Source organism: Cebus imitator, unplaced genomic scaffold (genome assembly GCF_001604975.1).
Source record: "Cebus imitator isolate Cc_AM_T3 unplaced genomic scaffold, Cebus_imitator-1.0 Scaffold279, whole genome shotgun sequence".
Classification (NCBI taxonomy): domain Eukaryota; kingdom Metazoa; phylum Chordata; class Mammalia; order Primates; family Cebidae; genus Cebus; species Cebus imitator.
Window position 1 is genome coordinate 2,238,533 of NW_016107594.1, and position 24,975 is coordinate 2,263,507.

Below are 24,975 nucleotides of genomic sequence, written 5' to 3' on the forward strand. Positions count from 1 at the left end.
GTTATTTCTTTATGTTATTTAGTTTTCCTTCTAACAGCCAGGCCCCCCCTGCTGTAGGACTGCTGAAGGTCCACTACAGACCCTGCTTGCCTGGGCATCACCTGCAGCAGCTGCAGAACAGTAAGAGTTGCTGCCAGTTTGTTCTTCTGTTATCTTTGTCCCAGACGGTTACCCGCTAGATGTCAGCCTAAGCTCTCCTTTATGAGGTGTTTATTTGGATATGTGAGGGTTGGGGAGCTGCTTGAGGATACAGTCTGTCCTTTATAGGAGCTCACGTGCTGAGCTGTGAGCATCGTTGTTCAGTCTGCCGCAGCAGAACTCATAACCACCTTTTATTCCCAGGTGCTCAGTCCTGGAAGGTGGGCTTTATTTAGTTCCTGACATGCTGCTGCCTTTTTTCAGAGATGCCCTGCCCAGCGAGGTGGTAGCCTAGTCACAGTCTGCCAGCAGAGGTGTTGCTGAGCTGCCATGGGCTCTGCCCAGCTGCTTTGTGAACTTCCTTGTGGTTTTGTTTATAGAGGAATAGTTAGAACTGCCTCGCTAATGGTGGTATGCCTCAGTAATGGCAAACTGTCTCTGTAATGGTGGACTGCCTCGGTAATGGTGGAAGAGGCATTACCCCCACAGAACTGGACCATCCTGGGTGCAGCTGTGCTTGCTGTGAAACTCTTAATCCAAAACATTTCAGATTGCTGGTCTTTGTAGGGGTGGGTCCTGCCAAGGCAGATCACCTGGCTCCCTGTTTCAGCCTCCTTTTTTTCAGTTGAAAGGACGACTCTGTCTCTTAGGCATTCCAGGCACCAGTTGAAACAGTGCCCAGATTTGTGTGAGTTTTTGTGTGAAGACCCACTGCGCCAGCTGAAACAGCTATGCTGGAGACTCATGGTGCTTTTCCGCCCAGGAATCTCCTGGTCTGTGGTCAATAAAAATTTGTTTGGAAATGTGATCACTCGCCCATGTGTTCTTGCTGGTAACTGCATTCCAGAGCTATACCTATTTGGCCATCTTAGATTTTTATTTCTTTATAGGTTGGTTTTTCTTTTCCCTCATATGATTATATCCATCTATAAGAATTTACTGCATTTTCACTGTAAACTTGCACAGTGTTTCCTGAGATGAGTGGTAGTGATGTGTTAAATCCGGGCTCCTCCTTCACAAAGTTTATGACATATCAGAGAAGGTAAGCCCTGCCATGTACACAGGCATACATGGCTTGTGGGAGAGTATCCCTCACTTCTGCAGAAACCCCTGTGCCTGAGCTCCTCTTCCTCTGGAATGCTAGCCCTGTCTTCCTGGAGTGTCATACCTGCTTTCTGCTTCCTCATTGAGTTACTTTATAGATACTGCTTTTTCTTTATCTGTTTTTAATTTAATTTTAGTTTAATTTTTTTTATGGTGGGTATGTCCACTTTTGTCACATGGCTATACTACATCATGGTGGGGTTGAGGCTTGTAGTGCACACATCACCTGAATATAAGCATGGTACCCAATGCATAGTTTTTAAAGCCTTGCTCTCCTCCCTCTCTCCCCGGTTTTGGACTGCCCAATGTCTGTTGTTACCATCCTTATCTTCATGTGTACCCACTGTTTAGCTCCCGTGTATAAGTGAGAACATGTGGTATTTGACTTTCCATTTCTGAATTATTTTACTTAGTATAATGGCTTTCAGTTGCATCCATTTTGAGGAGAAATATATTATTTTGTTATTTTTATGACTGTATGGTATGTGTTACATCCATGGTGTAAACATACCACATTTTCTTTATTTAGTCAACCGTTGGTGGACACTTAGGTTGAGTCTGTGGCTTTGCTATTGTGAATAGTGTATAATGAACATGTGACTGCAGGTGTCTTTTTCATATGATGATTTCTTTTTCTTTGAGTAGATACTTAGTAATAGAATTGCTGAGTGAAGTGGTAGTTCCAGTTTTAGTTCCTTGAGAAACCTCCTTAGATTTTCCATAGAGGTTGTACTAATTTAAATTTCTGTTTTTTATTTATATTATTTATTATTATTTTACTTTAAGTTCTGGGGTACATGTGCAGAACATGCAGGTTTGTTACATAGGTATACATGTGACATGGTGGTTTGCTGCATTCATCACCCCATCATCTACATTAGGTATTTCTCCTAATGCTGTCCCTCCCCTAGCCCCCACCCCCCTGCTATCCCTCCCCTAGCCCTCCACCCCCCGACTGGCCCTGGTGTGTGATGTTCCCCTCCCTGTGTACATGTGTTCTCATTGTTTAACACCCACTTAAGAGTGAGAACATGTGGTGTTTGGTTTTCTGTTCTTGTGTCAGTTTGCTGAGAATAATGGTTTCCAGCTTCATTCATGTCCCTGCAAAGACATGAACTCATCTTTTTTTTATAGCTGCATAGTATACTATGGTGTATATGTGCCACATTTTCTTTATCCACTCTATCATTGATGGACATTTGGGTTGTTTCCAAGTCTTTGACACTGTCAAAAATGCTGCAGTAAACATTGTGCATGTGCCTTTATAGTGGAGTGACTTCTAATCCCTTGGGTATATACCCAGTAATGGGATTGCTGGGTCAAATGGTATTTCTGGTTCTACATCCTTGAGGAATCATCACACTGTCTTCCACAAGGGTTGATCTAATTTACACTCCCACCAACAGTGTAAAAGCATTCCCATTTCTCCACATCCTCTCCAGCATCTGTTGTCTCCTGAGTTTGTCATGATTGCCATTCTAACTGGTGTGAGATGGTATCTCAACGCGGTTTTGATTTGCATTTAATGACCAGTGATACTGAGCTTTTTTTCATATGTTTCTTGGCCACATAAATGTCTTCTTTTGAGAAGTGTCTGTTCATATCCTTTGCCCACTTTTTGATGGAGTTGTTTGTTTTTTTTTCTTGTAAATTTGTTTAAGTTCTTTGTAGATTCTGGATATTAGCCCTTTGTCATATGGGTAGATTGCAAAAATTTTTTCCCATTCTGTTGGTTGCTGGTTCACTCTAATCATAGTTTTTCTGTGCAGAAGCTCTTTAGTTTAATTAGATTCCCAACAGTCTTCCCATTCTCTATATCCTTGCCAACATTTATTATCGTTTGACGTTTGAATAATGGCCATGCTGACTTGTGTGAGATGATATCTCATTGTGGTTCTAATGTGCATTTCTTCGATGTTTAGTCATGTTGGGCATTTTTTCATATGTGTATTGACTGCCTGCAGTCTTATTGCTGTTATTTAAACAATGAGTGGTCACTGTAGTTTTCACTGCCCATTGGAGAACTCCTTGAATCTGGGTTCTAAATACAATGTGAGGCGTTTATAACATGGAATTAAATATGAACCAGAGGAATCAGTTAGTAAATCGTGATGAAATCCTACAAAAGACCCTTTACCCTAAGCCATTGTCTTATGGAAGGATAAATGAAATTTCCTTCTCCAGCTATATAAGGTCAAATCAAGGAGTCATATAGCAAAAGAAGTTCTCTGAATGATAATTAGGTTTCACTAATTTATGTCAAAAAGTACCATGAGAGAAATTCATGGTTGCCGTGAAATCACTTAAAGACGATAAAAATATCTATTTTTTTGTATCATCCCACTATTTCTGCCATTCTTCTTTTTCTCTAGCCTTTCTATTTCTCTTCCTCTACCATTCACTTTAAGAGCCATTTATACCTCAGAAGGGCTGTCTTTTCCCAAATACATGATTTTGAGGTCTGGTGTCTTCTAGGACACTAACAGACCTTGAGAAGAATAGATTTGGAGTTCACAGACTTGGATTCCAGTCTTTTTTCCTCCATTTTCTAGCTGTTTCATCTTAGAAGAGACACTGAAGTTCTTAATTCTCAGTGTCCTCATATGCCATGTAATTGTAATGATGATAATAATAGATATGTTCACTGATGGTATCAAGTCTGTGTTTCTCAGAGAATTGATGCATGTGGAAATGCTCCTAAGTATGTAACATCATTACTATTAATATTATACTTCTATTAATATGATTTCCTCTTTGGACCTTGATTTTCTTTGCATCCCATTCTTTCAAGGGCTCTTCCTATGCAGCTAAGAGGTAAATTATATAATCAACTTTGCTGAACCCGGCATTGCAAGTTCAAACAGGTCTTAGAATCCCTGGGTGTGTTTTCTAGTGAACAGATCCAGAAAAAAATCAGTTGTCTCTCATTCACCAATTTGCCTCCACACTAAATCCTTTACCCTGGTAACTCATCTTGTTATGAAACCCAGAAAACCCACCTTCATGCTGCATACCTTTTCTCCTCTGTCACCTCCAGCTAAGCAATAATTCCTTCACCTCTTAGATGTCTTTTCAACCCTTCTTCATTCTCACTGTGTCCCTTCTAGGGGCTTCTTAGTAATCCTGCCATGTGTTTTCTTGTAATCCCTCAGAGATGTTTGTCTCTCTTCACTCTTCAGTTTCTAATTTATTTTCCACAATAAATCTGAAATGTAGATATGTGTATAAAATAAAGTTAATACGTGACCATTATTTTAAACATGATATAGTACAGTCAAATACAGAGCAAAAAGTAAAGGTCCTGAAGTGTTTTAATCTCAAGATAATCAGTGATTATAATTGTAGGTACCTATTTTTAAGACTTGTATTTGTAACACAAAACCAAATTAATTTCCTTTATCGTCTTTCATTTTTCTTCTTCTTTATCCTCCTCCTTCTTTTTCTTCTTAATGGTGCCTTTAAACTTTAGATGATGTTCCACAAATTTACAGATTGCTTTGCCACTTTCCAATATATTGCATATATTCCCAGATGCACCCTATTATTTTTAATGGCTGCTTAGTATTTCTTTCCATCAATTTATTCATTTAAACCTCTGTTCAGACCATGCCTAGTCTTTATGTTCACAAACAGTGATTTTATGGGTATCTTCATGTTCACACCAATGGCAATTATTTCCATAGGACAACTTATCTGAATTAGAATTACAATAATGTTGTTGCACATTTGAAATACTGATACTTATTGCCCAGATATGTACCATGTGGTGAAATAGAGCTCATGAGAGCTCCTGCCACAGGGTACACACAGTTGTATTTCAACAGCATTGATAGCAAAGTAAAAACAAGAGGATGTTATTCTTTAGTAAAATATCTTTTAATACTTCTCCATGATCCTTTACATGGCACCCGTCTTTCATGACAGGTCACTGGAACACCACGACAATCTCATTTGTAGTCATTTATCTTTTCTTTTGAGTTCTGCCATCATACTGTGCTACTCTGGGACCTGGAATCACAGTGCTGCCCCAGGACGCTTTCTTTTTCAGACACTATGAGCAATACAGGGTGGCAGGTGAACATGGTATATTACTGAGACACTGTTCATCATTGGAGGAGTGAACACGGGTCATTGTTGAGGCACCATTCATCACTGGATGAGTAAACAGGGGTACTATTAAAACACTATTCATCATTGGAGGAGTGAACACGGGGTACTATTGAGGAACCATTCATCATTGGAGGAGTGAACACGGGGTACTATTGAGGAACCATTCATAATTGAGGAATGAACATGGGGTCTCAATAGTACCCCGAGTTCACTCCTCCACTATTCATTGGAGAAGTGAACACGGGTTACTGTTGAGGCATATTCCTCATTGGAGGAGTGAACTCGGGGTATGTTGAGACACTATCATTGGAGGAGTGAACACAGGGTAATACTGAGACACGATTCATCATTGGAGGAGTGAACACAGGTTACTACTGAGACTATTCATCATCGGAGGGAACACGGGGTACTATGAGGCATATTCGTCATTGGAGGGAACACAGGGTACTATTGAGGCAGTATTCATCATTGCAGGAGTGAACATGGGATACTATTGAGGCATTATTCATCATTGTAGGAGTGAACACAGCGTAATATTGAGATACCACCATTCATCATTGGAGGAGTGAACATGGGATACTATTGAGGCATATTCATCATTGGAAAAGTGAAAACAGGGTACTGTTGAGAAACACGGGTACTAATCATGGGAGGAGTTAACACTGGGTACTCTTGAGACACTTACCATTGGAGGGCTGTTCACGGGGTACTGTGGAGGCACTATTTATCACTGGAGTGGTGAACACGAGGTACTGTTGAAGCACCATTCATCATTGGAGGAGTGGCACACATTCCGCAATTTTTGCAAACCAACAAACTAGTTTTTAGGTCATTGGCCATATAACTTATTATCTCATCCAAATGCTGAACCAATAGCATTATTACCCGTAAGTTACTTTTAGAGTAAAGGAAAATAATGCTGTTAATAATCAACGTAGAAACAGCCAAAGACTATATCTGTCCCAGGCAAAGCAAAACCTTTCTCACGTACTAAGTAACTAAGGGGAAAATATCCACAGGTAGAAGCCGCTGTGGTGTGTTTTACTGTGGAGAGAAACGTAAAATGATTATCTCCACGCCCCAAGCATTTCCACAGAAGGCAGGAGATAGGACCTCAAAGTAGAGGAAAGAAACCCCCAAGCAGTGAGAGGCTGGTGGGGCCAATTCAGGACTTGCTCACCTCTAAAAGGAAACACTGTGCCTCTTTTTGGGAGTTTTTGCTTCTTTTTTTTTTTTTTTTCTTTTAATAAATAATTTATTGAGATGAAATTCACATAATATAAAATTAACAATTTTAAAGTGAACAGTTCAGTGGGATTTAGTATATCCACAGTGTTGTACAACCACTGCCTCTATCTTGTCCCCACATATATTGATCATTCCAGAGTAAAACCCCTTACCCAGTTAAGTAGTCTGTACCTATCCCTTCCTCCCCGTTGCCCTTAGTCCCTGATAATCTCTGACCTGTGTTCTGCCTTCAGATTGGTCTATTTTGGAATCATACAATACATGACTTTTTTCGTCTGGCTTCTTTCACTTACCATAATATTTTGGAGGTTCAGCCATGTGTGTGTATATAATTACTCCATTCCTTTTTATGGCTAAATAATATTCCAGTATTTGTTTATAATATGATTTGTTTATGCATACATGCAATGATGGATGTTTGGGCTGTTTATACCTTTTGGTTATTATGAACAGTACTGCCATGAATATATGTCACATATACTTGTCTCAGTACCTGGTTTTGGCTCTTTTGCATATATACCTAGGAGTGGCATTGCAGAGTGATAAGATAATTCTACATTTAAATTTCGAAGATTGCCAAACTATTTTCTAGAGTGGCTGAACCATTTCAAATTCCTGCCAGCAATATATGAGAGTTCCAATGACTCCACCTCACTTCCAACACTCAATATTTTCCTTTTTTTTAATCCTCTGTATTTTTTAAATTATACTTTAAGTTCTGGGGTATATAATGAGACATATTGCTTAAATTATCTTTTCAAGCAAGGCTGTATCTAAAACCTGTTTGAATTTCCAGTCTTGTGCACAATACTTGGCAAATAGTGAAGACCCATAAATGGTCATGAATAAATGACAGTAATAATGGCCAAGTTTGGAATGCTTTACCCAACTAGAGAGACAGAGATGGTCTTTTATAATTTAAAGGTCTTCTGTTAAAAATATGTGCAGCTATCTCCAAGCCACGAATTCCACAAATCTACATATAATTTGGGTCCTAAAAATGGCCAAATATATTGTACTAATACATATACAGAGAAACAAAACATTATTTTAGGAGAAATCTCTCCTGAATGTAACACAAAAAGCACATTTGTCACAGTGGAGCTCAGTGGTGGGTAATATTTTGAACGCAGTTGGCCGCCTGTATCATGTTCCTTTGCACTTGCCATTCTGTGTTATTGACAGTGCCGTTACCCTGGGGTTTCCACCATTACAGATTACAAAGAGGATACCACAGAGGTCTGGATGCTGGGTTCCGCTTGCCTTGGCAGTTCTCTAAGTGAGGCTTTATGTGTATTTGAAAACTGCGCCTATGACCTGCTAGTTGTTTGTGTGGCTTTCCTGTGAAGTGTGAAGTGTGCTGAGAGCCGTTCCTGTGGCAGTGAAGGGAGGGGGCATCCACCAAGGTCTGCTCTTTCTGCAGGCTTTCCGTGGTCAGATGCTGAGCAGCTATGCTTGAACCCTAACAAACCTGTGAGAGAGGAGAGGTTAAACGTTAAGTCATTCCTTTCACTTAAAGGCGCTACAGTAGAGACGCAATTATCATTATCTTCATTAACAGCTGGCACAGGCAGCACCCACTGCAGTGTTTTTGTGCCAGTCCTGACGGCAATAATAGCATGATACTGAACTTTTCCATTTCTAATAGGGGGCTGTGTGTGTATGTGTGCACATGTGTGTGTATGAAAAGTAAGTTTGTGTTTTGTCTCACAATTTTGGCTTAAGGACTGAACAAATTATCTCAACCTACAGGATCACCTAAATTCTACCATAACAAACAAAAACCTTCATAATTAAGTGTTACATGTTTATAAAATCCATTTAGGAAGTTGATGATTCTGAACAGTTCCTCTGTTTTGTACTACTGGGTTTTGTGGGGAGTCTTATGTAGTAAATGTAATATGGAATAATATATATTTAAGAATATCTAAAGTGAAAGTTAAACTTTCAAAGAGTAAAGTTAACTCAAATACCTCTATATCTATTTGTTCTGTCCTTGCTTGGGATTGAAATCACCAGTTTGAATATTCTGTCATTTAACTTCGGGAGAACAAGATCTATTCAAATATTTGCTTTATTGGAGCTGTTTTCATTTTACATTTGGCTGACTCCTGGAATCCTAAATATGATTAAAATGCTCCACTCTGTATATTTCATAGAAAAACATTTGGCACCAAAGATTTTGTCTATAACTATACATCTATCTATCTCTCTATCTAAAATTATATATGCAGAATTGAATGGGAAATGAACAGAAAACTCAAATTATGATAGTCACATATGTTATTTTATGCACCCTCACATTTAAATTAAAAGTTATCAGATGCAAGTGAACATGTACCTCCATAGTTATTTTAAATTTATATGTAAAATAAGTTTGTCTTGTAGAATTAAAGAAAATGAACTAAAGTTATACAAAAGCTTCAGTGAAGCAAGTTTTTAAGTTAATCCAGTTGTGGAATTTTTTAAATGGGGCTGACTGCATGAAAGGTAAACCTATCAGCATCCCACTTTACCTCCACCTTCTGACCTGTCAGGGCCACCTGCCCCCACCAACCCCATCGGGAAGAGCAGGTAGGATTATTTAGCTAAATCCTTACAGTGTTCAGATGTGATCATCAGTGGCCACACCAGAAATCCTCTGATCATGTCCCAAGAACAGAATGAAAACCTCTGTGAGGTTCAGTGTTGAAATACTGCCTAAATTATCCCATTGGCTTCAGGACTCCTGACCACGTGCCCTGTCCCAGTTCACAAGCACTGCTAACTAAAGCTCCCATCCATGTTTCCCACCACCTGCCCAGACACATTTATGCCCGCATTCTGCTTGTTTTCTGGCCTAGGTTTTGCTCATAATTTAGTAATGCCTGCTAGGGTTTGCCTCTCATTGATCCTACTGCTGCACCTGCAGAAGGCTCTCCAGGTTCCTTTGCCTTCCCTGGCATCGGACCCCTCAGGCACAGTATGCTTCCTCTTTCTCCTCAGCCTGTGTAGCATTTCCTGCTTCTGACAATAGCCCAGGTGTCTGGGTTTTTCCTTAACACCCCTGAACCGCTTGCCCTGTCTGCCCACTTGCCAGGTTACTGTTGACTCCCCCTGACACTGTCACCACTGCCAGGGCCTCCCTGCCTGCTGGCTGTTCACACAGCACTCTTGGCCTGCTTGGGCCCAGCTCGCTGGACATGCTGTTGAAATCTCTTCTGCTCACTTTGTAGATTACTCCCTCCCCGTTTCTGAAATACTGACCCTCTGTGGAAGTTCTGAAGCTTTCAACATTCTGATTAACAAAGCCAGGCTAAGAAAAAAACTCTAACAAGTTCAAGAAAACTAAGGTGCTGCGATTCTTTGGCTGTGTCCCCACCTGCTCAGATAGTCTTTGGCCTGGCCACACTGTGGCCTTGTTAGAGGAGCTGTGGCTTCATCATGGTTTTCAGCAGAGCAGGAGATGGGGTTACCATGATCTCAATTCCATGGTTCTGTGGCCTTGCTTCCCTTCTACCCTCCCTTCCCTTCAATGTGGGGTGTCTGTGACCCTGTTCTCTGCTCCCCCAGCTCTAGGCTGTCCCCAGAACCCAGGAGGGAGCTTCACTGTCGTCTTCCTCAATCCCAACTTGGTTCACAACCCTCACCAACCAGCATGTCTTTTGTAGTTATTTTTCACTCTTCTGACTTCATATTGAACGAGTCTAGATCCTGTTTAAGATATTTCCTATCACTTCCAAATGTGTCTTCTCATCAGCTCATCATTTCACTGTTCTTATAAAGAAAAATTGTCTTTTTTCCTTAAGTGGCTATGTCCATAAAAAAATTCTTCTTGTCTACTCTTTTTATTTTTCACTTATATAAAAATCCTGAGCTTAGACATGCATTAAATACAATCATGAATAACACATAATATAAGCTAAAAGCACACAATCCATTTCCCACTTTTCAAAACTGTAATGTTTACTTAAATTTTTGAAAACTAAAATCAAGCATAGAGAAAGCAAATTTCACCCAAAATTCCTTCACCTAATATACAGATTAAATTCTATTTTGCCTCTTTACATAGAAGTTTACCTTTACATGACCATGTAAATATGACTTTTGTGGATATGCATGCGTGTGTGTGTGTGGGGGGGCATATGTATGTTTTTAATCCTTTCTAAGAGTGACACAAATATTCTATGAAATTCTTTGCTTATTTTTCACTTAATAAAACAAACATCTCTCTCTATTTTTTAATTTATACGGCTACTTCACCTATTTTAATATCTTCAGAATATTTGTAACTATGGACATAATAAAATTGGTTTAACTATCCTAAGTTAACAAACAGTCAAGTTATGTTCAAGATTTTACTATCACTAGCATGCTATGAGGGACCTAATAATTATGCTTAATGTTCGGATAAAGTTAGAGCTATAATTGTTGGATATTCAGTCTGTGTCACAGTAGCAGTCCTCCTTCTACAGGATGGTTGGTTTGAGGCAGCTCACTTATGAATATCTATTCTAAATTTTTCGCATAACAGAGAAGAAACTGAGGAACTGAATAGATACAGGATTAGGTCATGAATCATTTGGGTCTGTCACACACTGTCTGTTTCATGAAACAATTTATCTAAAAAAAAGGCAGTTAATGACCTCTGAAATTATTATAAAAATTCCTGAAATTGGCTTGCATATCTGCGTTTCACCAAGCATGTGATGATGGTGCACCTGCAGGTCTGAACTCCGGCTACATTAGTGAAAATCTACCTTAAGTGTCTTCTCATAAATCTGCAAAGTAATATCACATTGAATTTAGCACAGCCTGAAACCAATAAAAGACATTGAGAGTAGGTCTTTTACTTCTTTTTTCTTGTCCATAATTTCTTTTGTTGATGGTTGGTTAATTGGTTTTAAGAATGATATTATATTGTTATATTGCTTGAATATATTCAACTCTTGAGTATTTTTCTGCAAAATTACCAGTAATTGACTGACAGTGACAGGTCTAAGTATGTGGCAGACCATTTCTGAAATATAAATTCTCGTCTGTGTTTTTTTGAAAACTAAAACAGATTTCCTATCTCTATTAATTATCAAGAAAGTGGTATGTTTTATAACATAATTTAAAAGAATATAAATTATAAAATTAAAAATTTAAAATTAATGAAAATGATTCTTCTGTATTAAAAAGCAGAACTGTTATTATGCCAATAAACTTCATGTAAACTAAAAGTACACTTCAGACCCAAATGTAGTATGTGAACAAACTATGTTGGTGTGAATACTCTTGCAACAGAAAGGGTATCTGTGTAATTATGCATTAAATTTGAGTCCTCTTAATTTCTTAAAATGCCTTACATTTCCATAACCACAATGTCCCCCACCTTGTGTTTATCCTGGCTAATCCAATTCAAAAAAGCTTTGGAGTCTACTTAGCAGTGTTTTCTGAGTTATAAAGGCAGTTATCACAGGTCAGAGGAATCTATATAACTCCCTAACAACATCCCTTTTAAAAATACACAAATTTTTGAGAACTGTTTATTTTGGCATGTAATACTTTCAAAATGTCATGAAGATATAGTTTTATTGAATTTAAAAATATGCAAAAATAAAGAGAATTAGCTGACCTTATTTTTTCATGCCATTAAGAAACTTTTCAGACTTTCTGTGTCAATACAATTTTTTTAATTCCCTCAGTCCTTTTTTCTAAATCATAATGTTGTCTTTTTCACAGATAGTCTCTCTTTGTGTGGAAAATCTCATCTCTTAGAGGTTGGGATGAATTCAAAGTTCCTTCATGTAAAGGAGATTTTTTCCTCTCATCATTCTAAGAATTTTACCATTTGTTTTCACAATACAGAACATGCATCTACAAAATCTCTTTATATGTTTTAAACATTTGCTATGGAACTTCTGGAGTTCATCTGTTTCTTCCACTGTGGGATTCCCATCAGTTCTCAGCTCCCACAGTGGCTAGCTTCATCTTCAGTATCTAAAGTCACGTCTGGACTGACATGAGGTCACACATGTTCCACTTAGCATGATTACATCACGGAGAACATCATATTATCAAAGCTTGTCATGGGCTTTAGCATGGAAGTGTTATAACAGACTACAATGACTATTTCTCATCGTCAGCCGTGTCTTTATTACTTAGAGTAACAAACCACACTCTGGGTTGGTATTAAATGAGCACCAGAAAGAGCATAATGTATCTTCAGAAAAAAAATTATATCTTTACTAGAAAACAATAGTGAAAAGAGAGCTTTTCCGATGTAGAAGCAGTGGTTAGGGATGTAAAGGGTCTTATCAAACAGTCACAATAAAAGTTTGTATTTGGTAAAATATGTTCTTTTCTCCTTAGTTCTCAGTGTGCAGATTAGTTAATTCCAGTTTAGTGCAACCTAAAGCACTTACCCCCTGAATCTACTCTTAGACCTAAGACCAATGACTCAAAAATTCGAAAGTGTATGTTGGCTTTTAAAACATTCATTCATTCACTGAAATTTGGACTGTTTAAAAGAATAGAGTTTGGAAATGGGCAGTGCTATAATGTAGAGAAAAAATGTCAGAATATATTAGTTAATATTTCTTGAAGAGTTCACATTAAATGCCCGATGCGACAGGCTGCATTAGTGTTTCCCTTTTAAAGATAGGAAAACACCTAGCTGGGCATGGTGGCATGCACCTGTAGTCCCAGCTACTTGGGAGGCTAAGGCAGGAGAATCACTTGAACCCAGGAGGCAGAGGTTGCAGTGAGCCAAGATTATGCCATTGCACTCTTGCCTGGCGACAGAGCGTGACTCTGTCTCAGAAAGACAAACAAAAAACAAAAATAAAATGGAATCACGCAAAATCACAGAGGGGTCAAGTCCACCCTCTTAACTGCTACCCCGTCCTTCCATCAGCTCTCGCAGTTAGATTTAGACTGATCCTTACTAAGGCATAGCTGGATAGTTTTGAGAAAGGGGTCTGTGTTCACTGGAAGTTGAGAAGTGCTTAGTCATCTGATGAGAGGAAAGCAGAGACACATTTGCATAATGCCATACTCCTGTTTTCAGGTGGGGGCAGAGATTGGCAGCATCGGAATTCATACAACCAATTTACCCATATATTCACTCTTGCATTCAACAAGTATTCGTGAGATGCCCGTCTGTGACCCAGGAAGGATGTAGGAACACATAGTACAAGCTTGGTTGGCCATGAGGCTTATTTTCAAATGAGGACAAAGTGGAAAATAGTCAAGCAAGCAAATAGCAAGTTTTCAGGTGTCATAGTGGCTGTGAAAAGCAAACAAGTAAATACAGAAATAGCACTAGGCGAAGGGGTTGAGAACTGTGAGGCCAGGGAAAGGAAGTTAAGGTTGATGTGCCCACAGGGTAAATGTTTGAGATGCTGGATGTGCTGATGATCCTCATCTGATCACTATGCCCCATATGTGTGGAAGCATCAGGGACTGAGTCTTCTCATGAGCCTCAAGGGCCATAAACATTCAAACTACAGCCTCCCGTTACGTGCACTGTGTAGAATAAGGCTTAGATCTACCCATATGAGACCACTTGTCCTGGAACAGGAGCTGGCGAACTTCTCTGTAAAGGGCAAGATAAATGGTTTAGGTTTTGCAGGACACACAGTCACTGGCACATTTCCTCCTTGTGGTCTCCACAACCCTCTCAGAACACAGAAACCACTCTCATGCAGCCTTACCAAGAAAGCAGGCGCAGACTGGATGTGGACGTGAGCTGCAGTTTGCAGCCACCCAATCTACAAGCAAAGTAAACACCAAAGTAGACATCTGCGTGGCGATGTGTGTGGCTCTGTGGTGGAGGCTTCAGCAGGGGCGGTGGGGCTGATGACAGGGATGGCTTTGAGGAGCAGGATCTCCTTGAACAGAGGCCAGTGGGTGAGGAAACCCAGGCATATCGGGAGGGGCGTCTGCAAGAGCAGAATCAAGACAGAACAGGCACAGGAACGTGCAAGAGCTTAGTGTGTATGACACCAGGGTGAGAAGGGGAAGAGGTGGACTTGGGGTGGGGAGTGGGACCCAATCCAGGGAGCACCCTGCCGCTCTCCTAGCAAGAGTGGGTTTGCTTCAAAAGGGCTTAGGAAGCTGAGAATCTGGTTAAGCATAAAAGTAACTTGGCCAGGCTTGTTCTTTAAAAACAACCCAAATTCCCATCAATAAACAGGTGGATAAAGAAACCATGGTGTGTGTGTGTGTGTGTGTGTGTGTGTGTGTGTGTGTGTGTGTGTGTGTGTGTGTGTGTGTGTGATGGAATACTACTCAGCCATAAAAAGGAATGAATTAATGTCATTTGCAGCAACCTGGTTGAGGTTGGAGACTACTCTTGTAAGTGAAGTAACTCAGGAATGTAAAAACAAACATTGTCTGTTCTCACTCATAAGTGGGAGCTAAGCTATGAGGAGGCAAAGGGATAAGAATGACACAATAGACCTTGGGGACTCGGGAAGAAAGGATGGGAAGGGGGTGAGGGGTAAAAGACTACAAATTGGGTGAAGTATATACTGCCCAGGTGATGGGTGCAACAAAATCTCACAAGTCATCACTAAAGAACTCACCTGTGTAACCAAACACCACCTGTTCCCCATAACCTGTGGAAATTAAAAAATGTTAAAACATGAAAATAAACATTTTAAAATAGTTAAGGGCTACAGACAGTGAGGAAGGGCAGAGCCTGACACTGAGATGTCTCCATCAGCCCTTGTGGCCAGAGGAAGGTGAAGGGACCCTAGGGTGCAGGAACCCGATGTAGCATTGTTACATGTACCAACATAGACACGCAGTGATAATCATCAGTGCTCTTTTGAGTGCAGAATATTTTATTTGTGGACCTATTTATTTTGACCAAAATACTGTCCTACTTTCAGGGGGTGCTTACCCCTCTCCAGGAATGTTATAAACTCATTGCCTTTCTTTTAGTTGTTTTTTTTTTTTTTTCTTTACCATATCCAAACATCACAAATTTCTACTTTATGACACCAAGATACAGCCTGTGGCATATACGTTTTGTTCTTAAAATGACATTTAAAAAAATTACCTAGCAAAATTCCCTTTAAAAAACTCTGTTTGCATGTCTTTAATCATTTTCTTTACATAAATCTTAAACAGCAACAAGAAAAGCACAGCATATTTCTATTAGATAACTAGCTCAAGCCAAAATAAGATCTATTGTTTTTCATATTGGTAGACTTGGTAGATTTAACTACAAAGAAAAGTTGTACATATATTTAAATTAATATTACTTACAAACCCACTTTATTAACAATACAAAATAGTAAAGTTGCTGTGTAAATAGTGAGGCAATATAAATAAAAATAAAGCCTAAAACACAATTTTGTATGAGACTTTGGAAAAATATTTTCTTATTCGAGTGATGAGATCAGACATAAATATATGTCCAGAAATTGAAAACCATTACAGACAATTGTTGACCTATTGATCTCTTTATACATCTGTATATGCTTAAGAGTTAGTGTTTTAAACACTGAATCTATTTTACCTCTTTACTGTGGAAACTAAACGGTTTTGCTTTTTGGACTGTACACATTTTACTTTTTCAGTTAGAAATTGAAATAAGCTCACATTCATTTCATTTTCTTCTGAAGAGGGAGTTTCTATCTTTGTTCTTGGTGCTCATAACACAAAAAGAGGCTTGCTTACACATTTAAGGCCAAAGTCAAAGCCATGTGGCCCTGTTTTCTTGTGTAAGGCAAGGTATTCGTCTTTGCTACGCCCACACTGTCCAGGAGCCTGTGTGAATGGCTGCGCAAGGATTGGCCAGCCTGCAGCCCACATCACTGGTCCTGCTGGCAAAGTCAGGTCTCCAGCTAAAGAGCAGATCCAGAGAAGGGGCCCTTACCAGCCCCACATCTGTGGACAGGAGGGGGATGCTATTGAGTTTTGCAATATCTCTGATATCCTCCCTCACTCTAACCCCAAGCAGCAGTGGAAGCATTTCACTGTGTCCCTTGCATCATGGTTTTTCCAGCATTTTACCTTCCCTTTAATTTCAGTAATAACATCACTGGAATTAAATTGTGTTCTTCAGGGAGCTGCAGAATCCTGTTCTAAAAGTTCATGTGACGAAACACAACTGTGGAGGCTAATTTCTGCAGCTCCTTTTCATCTTCAGTAGTTTCCACATTGATTGAAGACTTTTCCAGCTTTTTATATAGTCTTTAGACATTATTGAGTGAATTTGTTTTTGTTGTATAATGTTAATCATTTTTGCAGCATTTTTCAAAACTTTCGACAATAGCTCTATACTGTGAGGAGAACAATGTATTGTGACAGCATCAGGATTTATTTATTTTTAACAACAGAGGCAAAACTCACATGGCCAACCAACGATTTATGGGCACTATATCTGTGTAGACCCTCACACAGTTTACCTAAGATGAGGTATTTTTCTTCAGAAATGAAGACAAACTGTTAAATACATGATGACCTTTGCTTAATTGAGACACCTCTGCACAGGAAAACATATTTTCTTGAATTTTACTGCTATTTACTTTTGTTAGCAAGGGCTGTTAACTGTCAACTTGATTGAGAAATTGTGTTTTGGCTTATTATAGAAATCTTGCTCAGTGTCATGTGACATTATCCATATGTTGACTAATTGTTCATTTTAGGAGCAAAACCATTCCAGTTTCCCCTCTGGTCCGTGTCCTAGCATTCCCACTATGCACTCACTCTAATTTTACTGCCATGTCACTAAGTTTGCACCAACTGCTTGACTTTGCTTTTTGTGGCCAATAAATTCTGCTACTAAATAGCTTGCTTCCTGAGTGTTTTCACAGAATGTGACTTTTTTGTAAAAAAAGCTTTACTGTATTTGAGATTCCAGTAGCCCTTTAAAATAATCAATGCCATTACCTGTCAGGTGGCTGCGATTTGCAGTTAAGTGTCCTCAATTTTGCCAAACACAGTGCCTGTAAGTTGGCCACCACTGACGATGCACCTGACTCGTTCTTCGTGGATTACCACAGTGGAAAGCCCATTGTAAGTAGCCTTCGTTGTAAAGACAGGATTCATTTGTATTCCACATTGTGTTAGAGCAGTGAAGTGATACAGAAGAGTACAATTCTTTGTCACTCACCTCAAAATTGTCTGTAGACCTAGGCTTGGAAAATTTATCTTCTTTTGCACACCTGCTTTTCAGAAATGGCCACCTTGGACCATCAGATATCACAATGACTATTTATGTTTCACAGCTGTTTTCTAGAAGAATATATTAAGTACTGGCATAAAGCTACCAATTTATTTCATACTATAGATAATTCTAGGGACAAAATCAACTTTGAAAATCATCAAGACCATGTCCTTTTTTAAATCAAAAAAGTTCATAGATATATATGTGTGTGTGTGTGTGTATATATACATATATATACATACATATGTGTATACATACATATATATGTATATATATGTGTATATATATGTATATGTATATATACACACAAACATATATACACACACACACACACACACATATATGCATAGACAGATGGATACAATATTTTACCTCCTCCTCTTTGCTAAGCGTGGAGCCCTTTACTGTAATAAGATCACAAGTAATGAGAGAGAGAGAGAGAGAGACGAAGGAATGATCTTGGTTGATCCCTATCCTAGGTTTTATGCTATGTTAAGGTCATAGATGAGTTTATATTCAGGAAATTGCACGTTGAAATTAACTTTATACTATCCTGAGAAATTTAATAAAAGGAACAAAAATAAAAATAAAATGAAGGATCAAGTTGACACATGAGATAGAAGAGCTCTAAGACTTTTTAAATACTTTCAGATTAAACATTAAGTTGGTATTAATTCGTAGCAATGCCCATATTGACATTTTACTTACTAAAGCTGTAAGGCATCTTGGACCAGTACGTGTCTTGTCATCTCCTGCTTGTCATCTTATCTTTTCTCATTAGAGAAAAGCAAACAGCATTTCTGAAAGTTGACTCTGTTCCTTGTCTCCAGCCTGCATCCTGGTCTTCCTGAGCCCTCTCTAGTCACGATTGTGTGGCTTCTGCCCACTGAATAGCTGCAGGCACATAGGCAGTGGCTACCAAGCTGTCAGATTGAATGGTCCATTCCCAGGGCCCCGTGCATTTGTTACCAGAAAGGGGCCCCAATCCAGACCCCAAGAGAGGTTTCCTAGATCTTGTGCAAGAAAGAATTCAGGGCATGTCCACAGTGCAAATCAAAGGCAAGTTTATTAAGAAAGTAAAGTGTGAAAGAGCAGCTACTCCATAGACAAGAGTAAGGCATTCCCGGGAGTAAGAGAAGGAATGTGTCCACCCTAGGTAAAATGCTTGTTCATGTATAGGATAAGAAAAGACCATGGGGAGATGTGCTCTGCTGGAAGGTTTGTGATAAAATACTAATGTTCTTAATTACCATATTTTGAAAGAATCAATATTATTTAAAGCAAAATTAGGAATGCTTCTGTTCTCAAGATATTGGGATGTTGGTCCACTTAAGGTTGGGTTTGTTTGGTGAATATTATCAATCTCTTCCCTTATCCACGAACATCCAGAGGCTAGGAATACCTTACTTTCTGGGAATGCAGCCCAGCAGGTTCCAGCCTCATTTTACCAAGCCCTCGTTCAAGGTGGACTCACTCTGGTTTGAACACCTCTCACACATTGTCTTGTGGTTAGCATTGGACTCTTCACCTTTGAAAGACTCCTTTATTACCTACTTGGACTCTCCTTCTTGGTCCCTTTTCTATTTGACTCTTTCTGCTGTCTCAGTTGCTTTGCTGAGGCCACTTCATGTCCCTTCCTATGAACAATGGAATTCTCAAGATCGTCTTCATCTTCATTTTCTTCATCCGTCCTCACTCTGATCCTGCAGCTTCAAATACAGTCCGTCTGCTGACTTCTACCAAAATGTTCCTATTAAGACTCTGAACTCAGGCTGCAAACAGTGAATTGTCCATGTGACCATCTCCCCTAAGTGTCCAGGAGACATCTGAAACACAGCATGCCTAAAAGCAAACTCTGGGTCTCCTCTACAAAACCTGTTCCTCTCATAGTCTTTTCTTCTTAGATATTAGAAAATGGCGGTCCTTTTTTCTTTGTCAGTTATTTAGGCTGAAAATCATTATACTTAATTTCATTCTTCTTTTGCTCCCATACCCCACGTTCATCAGCAAACCCATTCACTCTGTTCATTTTCCATCATGTCGGGAATCCAACCATCCCCCCATTTCCACAATTAATTGCCAGCCTAAGCAACCATCACAGCTTGCCTAGATTATTGCAAATCTCTCCTGACTCATTTCTGCCCTTCTGCACTTACCCCTGTTCATTCCATTCTCAACACAGAAACAAGAGTGATTCTTTTCAAAAGTTAGTTTATGTCTCTCTTTTGCTCAGAATCCTCCAGTGACTTTTCACCTCACTCCCTAAAAATACAAATTGTTCATACAATGTCCTCCAACGTCTTATGTGAACCATGCCTCATTACCCCTCTACCTTATGTCCTGGGCTTCCCCAAGGTCGCTTACTGCTAAGGCATACCAGTTTCTCAAATGCATCAAGCATGTCTCTGTCTCAGGGTATTGACATTTGTCCTTCTCTCTGTTTGAGATAATCCTTCAGGATGTGCAGAGTTGCTCATGGTGTGTGAAGCAGGTTCCCTGGGCACTGGTTACCAACTTGTCTGAGTCCAGTGAGAGAGAACACACCCACACACAGCAAGTGCCGTGAAGTGTTGAATTACTCACAGATAGGCAGCAGGGAGGAACAGGAACCCACAGTCACTGCTAGCTGGTCCCCCAAGGCTCAGGGGAGGACGTTGTCTCAACTGCATGAGCCCCACTTCCACGGTAGCTGAGGGACATGGGAAAGCAGCTCTCCCTGGGTTTTGTACCCCAGGGTTATGGATCTCACTTAACTGAAGCATTGAAGGATATTCTGTCCTGGGGAAGACTGGAAGAGAGCCCAAGCGGTTCCATTTTGCTCCTTTTTACCTCAAATGACAGCATTCCCAGCACATTCTACAGTTTTTCTTCAGAAATTTGAGTGAGAATAGGGGGAGAAGCGGATCTGAACTGTCCTGTACTATGTTCTATGAAGCTCCATACAGCATTATTTTGATTTGCAATTAGCTAATGATCAGTCATGTTGAGCTTTTTTTCATATATTTCTTGGCCACATGGATGTCTTCTTTTGAGAAGTGTCTATTTTATGTCTTTTGCCCACTTTTTAATGGTTTTTTTTCTTGTAAATTTGAGTTCCTTGTAGATTATGGAGATTAGCCTTTTGTCATACAGAGAGATCACAAAAATTTTCTCCCATTCTGTAGGTTGCCTGTTCACTCTGATGATAGTCTCTTTTGTCATGCAGGAGCTCTTTAGTTTGATTAGATCCCATTTGTCAGTTTTTTTGCTTTTGTTTTAATTACTTTGGATGTTTTTGTCATGAAATCTTTGCCATGACTATGTCCTGAATGGTATTGCCAAGATTTTATTCTAAGGCTTTTATAGTTTTGGGTTTTACATTTAAGTCTTTAATCCATCCATCCTGAGCTGTACTTGATTTTAAAGGAGATTCTGTATAGGGCACTATTGTACTGCAAGGTTTCCAGGTATTTCTAAGAAGAGTTAGCACCTATTTAATTAACTCTGTTTGCCAGATGAGAAGGTTGTTTTGTACAGTTATTTAAAATTTATTTAAGTTATTTAAAATTCAGTGTTTAATAAGCTTAAAACATTAGAATAAGGCTTTTTTCCAAGACTAAACTGTCATTGTGCTATACTCAATTCAGTTTCATTTCCAAGTATGGAAACTGTGACTGTAAAAACCAAGTCTACAAGCAAAATGGAATCACAGAAAAGCCTATTTATGAGCCAATAAGAGATTGCAGTGTGCTGCAGACAGCAGCACGCACCACAGACGCAGCCCTGTTTTACTGGAGATGCAAACATAAGCAGGCTTTAGATTGTTTCTCAATCTGGCAACAGTTTACGGGAAACAAGAGAAGTTGCGGTCTATCCATGAAATGATTGTGCCTACATTAAAAGGAAAATCATAGCTAAGTTCGTTTGGTTGAACAAAATTATCAACCAGATACTTCCATGGTACTTTAAGTTGTCTTGAGTTTCCTTCCTTTTTCATAGGTATAAAGGAAGGGGTAGAGATCCTTATTTTCAATGTGTGATATGTTTTTAATTTTAAACGCCATTACCCCACACTTGAGTTGGTCCTTAGTGTGTGACAGGGTCACCCGACAGTGAGGGATCAGGGAGAGAGCCTTGTTAGGATTTAGAGGGGCAGAGCTGTGCTTTGCTTCAATTCTTGGCTAAGTGTTATAACTTCTGAATCACACTTTTCCTTGCACCTATAAAATGAAAACCTCTGTGGGATTAATAATATAATACATGTGTGTAGCCCTCCTGTTATATGCCCAGCTCTGTTTCTAATCTGGAGATGCAGATGAGAACATATGTAAACACAACTGTCTTCATGATTTATAACCTAATGGATGAAGGCGTTAGCCTGGAAACAAATAATATGTGTGTATTTATTATATTAAAAGTGCTGCCTAGAAGACAAAACCAGGAGTAGGGAAAGAGCTGGGGTTATGTTGTGTTGAGGGGGACCATTTAATCTAAATCAGCCCAGTAGAGAGTGACTGAAAGATTAATGGTACCCATGAGGCAGCCTTGCGAAGATTCTTTCAGACAGAGATAACCACAAATGTCAGGGCTGTGAGGCCAGAACAGATGGGCATGTGATAGAAAAAGACAGGCAGTCCATGCTATCCACAAGGGTAGGGAAAAGGATTGGGGCGAGGTTGTAAGACACGTGGCTCAGTGACGAAGGAGAGGCCATCTCTGGCTGTTTCAGGCTGTTCTAAGGTGTCTGGATTTTATTCTCACTTCAGTGGGATACTGCTCAGGATTTCCAGAAGGGAGGGTGCTTTGATGAGGTTGGGGCCTCACAAAGGTTGCTGTGGCAGTTGCATGTAGTATGGTGTGCAGGTGAAGCAAGAGTGGGATCAGAGAGCAATCTGGAACACTTAGGAAGACCACAGTGACACTCCAGGTGAGAGGAGATGTTGCCTTCCACCAGGCTGTTAGAGCAGGTGGAGAAGTGTGGCTTCCCGTGTGGCATACATGTAGAGCTGCATGACTGCTGATCACAGGTGCAGGTGATTGAAAGAGGACAGAGATGGCAGGCTGTGCCAAGTTGCTAAGGAAGACAAGGCCAGTCTAGCAACAAAGAGGAGAGCTGTATACCTTTGTTGGGTGGGGGAATGGGGCTCACTTGAGTGTGCACACAATCACAGTGAGGCAACTCAGGGGTGAGCCAGCCCAGGTGCCATCTCAGTTGCATCATCTTAGATAAGGCATCTCAAGTGTCCCATCTCAGGTGCACCACTCCAGGTAAAGCATCTCAGGTGTGCCGTTGCTACTCAGTTCCAGCTGATGGTGTCTGTGGGAATGAAACTTAAACTCTGTTTGATCCATCGTCTAATTTTTCAAGTACAGTAAAGATGTAAATTTAGAAGTCCAGGTGAAATCCTGATTTTCGAGTGTTGGTTTATAAACTGTAAACACTCTTTTAAAAACTCTGTGCATAGGATCGGGTCATTGGCCATCAGTTTCTGCACATCTAGCATGAAAGCATTTAGCAGTCTTGTAGGAAAGCCCTTTCTCTAACAAAGATATGATAAATGGAAGAATAAAACATACCCTGAGTGAATAAACAACTTTAATAGGAGAAACACTCATTATTCTCTATCCAAGAAAAGTAAAAGGAACATCAGCTATGAAATATAGGAGAGGAAGCTGCTGAATTAATTTACAAGTATTTATTGTATCTGTAACATTTGACCAAGTTTTTGCCAAGTGCTAATGGATGAGACTCTCTAATTGGTGAAGTGTTCTTGATTTATTGCCCCAAATAAAGTAGTTAAGAACTTTTGATTCTTGATTATGTATGAAGTGATATATGATTTTTACAATTACAAAGCATCACAAATGAATATGTAATTTGCCTGAAATAAATGATATTACATAAACTTTTTTAAAGGAAACATGATTTCCATCATTACATTATCAGAATAATAGAGCTATCTAAAACCAATGTGCAATATTAATGTTTCAAAGAAGGATTAATAAGTAGGGGGTTTGCCAAAACCTTTATGAAACAATGTCTTAAATTCCTAAGGAAATTATTTTACATATTTTTATTATGTTACAGTTAGCTAACATATGCATCGTCAATTTTTAGAATGCAGTGGGTGTAGTATTCGTTTTTATTGCTTGATATCTTACGATGTATTAAAAAAGCAGGCTTATTTAATAATAATAAAAACTCATACAGGTGATAGGAATATAAGTCATAGAAGAGAGAGTTTGACCTTTTGTTGCACAGTGCTGTATGTTAAAGCTCCCAGTGACTACTGACTCTACTGACTACAAGGGCAAGTACAATAAATCCTGATAAACTAGATTGAATTTTCTCTACTTGGACTTCTTATCTGAACCACAGAGCATAGACTATCCCCCAAGGATGGCACAAACCTAGCAGCATTCCAGGTGCTGAAGACAGGAGTTAGTCCCTTACACTCAGTGGACACTGGGTATTCGGGCTCCTGCCACCTGCAGGACTGGAGGAGGGAGGCTGCTCTGAGGGCAACCAGTTCCTGCTTACTGCACTGTGCATACACTTCTGACCACTGCCACTAGATGGTAGTGACAGCTCACACTTGCGAATTACCGTTTCTCACTAGCCACGACGGAGACAGTGACCACCACTGAGTGCATTTCTACCAGGAGCCAGGCTCATCCTTCACATTGAGGCCGATCCTCAGAGACACCCTGGAGAGGAAAAAACATAACCCCCACTAATCAAAGAGGAAGCCTGGCTCAACTTCACTCAGCCCACAGGTGAACCTGCTTTGTGACGCTAAGCCCATTCTTCCTCTACAGTTACACATGGTAGACTCAACGGAATTCCCTCACCCTCGCTTAGGTGTTAACATTAATTGAACCCACAGGTTGCCATATGTTGTAAAGTCATTAGTTTAAGTACAAATTGCTGATATACACACAAACTTATTAACTCGGCTCGAATTTATATTGATCATTCCAGGAGTTAGAAGCAAAATGATAGTGCTTTGGGTAGGTCTGCCGAAAGCCACATGCTCTACTATGTAAGACAGTCGAAGATCTGGACACCAAGCTTGATATCATAACAACAGTAATAATATCTATCAGCCATTTAGGGACATATCTACTTGTATATATGGCAGGATGGTAGGTGGCTTGATTAGGTTACTTTTTGTTGCAAGTTGGTAGGAGAGTCCCTCCCTGGATGTCCCTAGGTCATATAAATGTAGCCAACTGGTGGGGACTTCTGC

The 24,975-nt window shown here is 39.6% G+C and overlaps 1 protein-coding gene and 1 long non-coding RNA gene across 3 annotated transcripts in view; both read left to right on the forward strand.

The window, feature by feature from the left end:
- Window positions 1-24,975, forward strand: part of CSMD1 (CUB and Sushi multiple domains 1) — a 2,110,588-nt gene that overhangs the window by 1,471,333 nt on the left and 614,280 nt on the right. The window lies entirely within an intron of this gene.
- Window positions 209-22,322, forward strand: LOC108284457. Its single transcript, XR_005195846.1, has 3 exons — window positions 209-302; window positions 16,669-16,673; window positions 22,312-22,322. It is a non-coding gene; the product is annotated as an uncharacterized LOC108284457 (long non-coding RNA).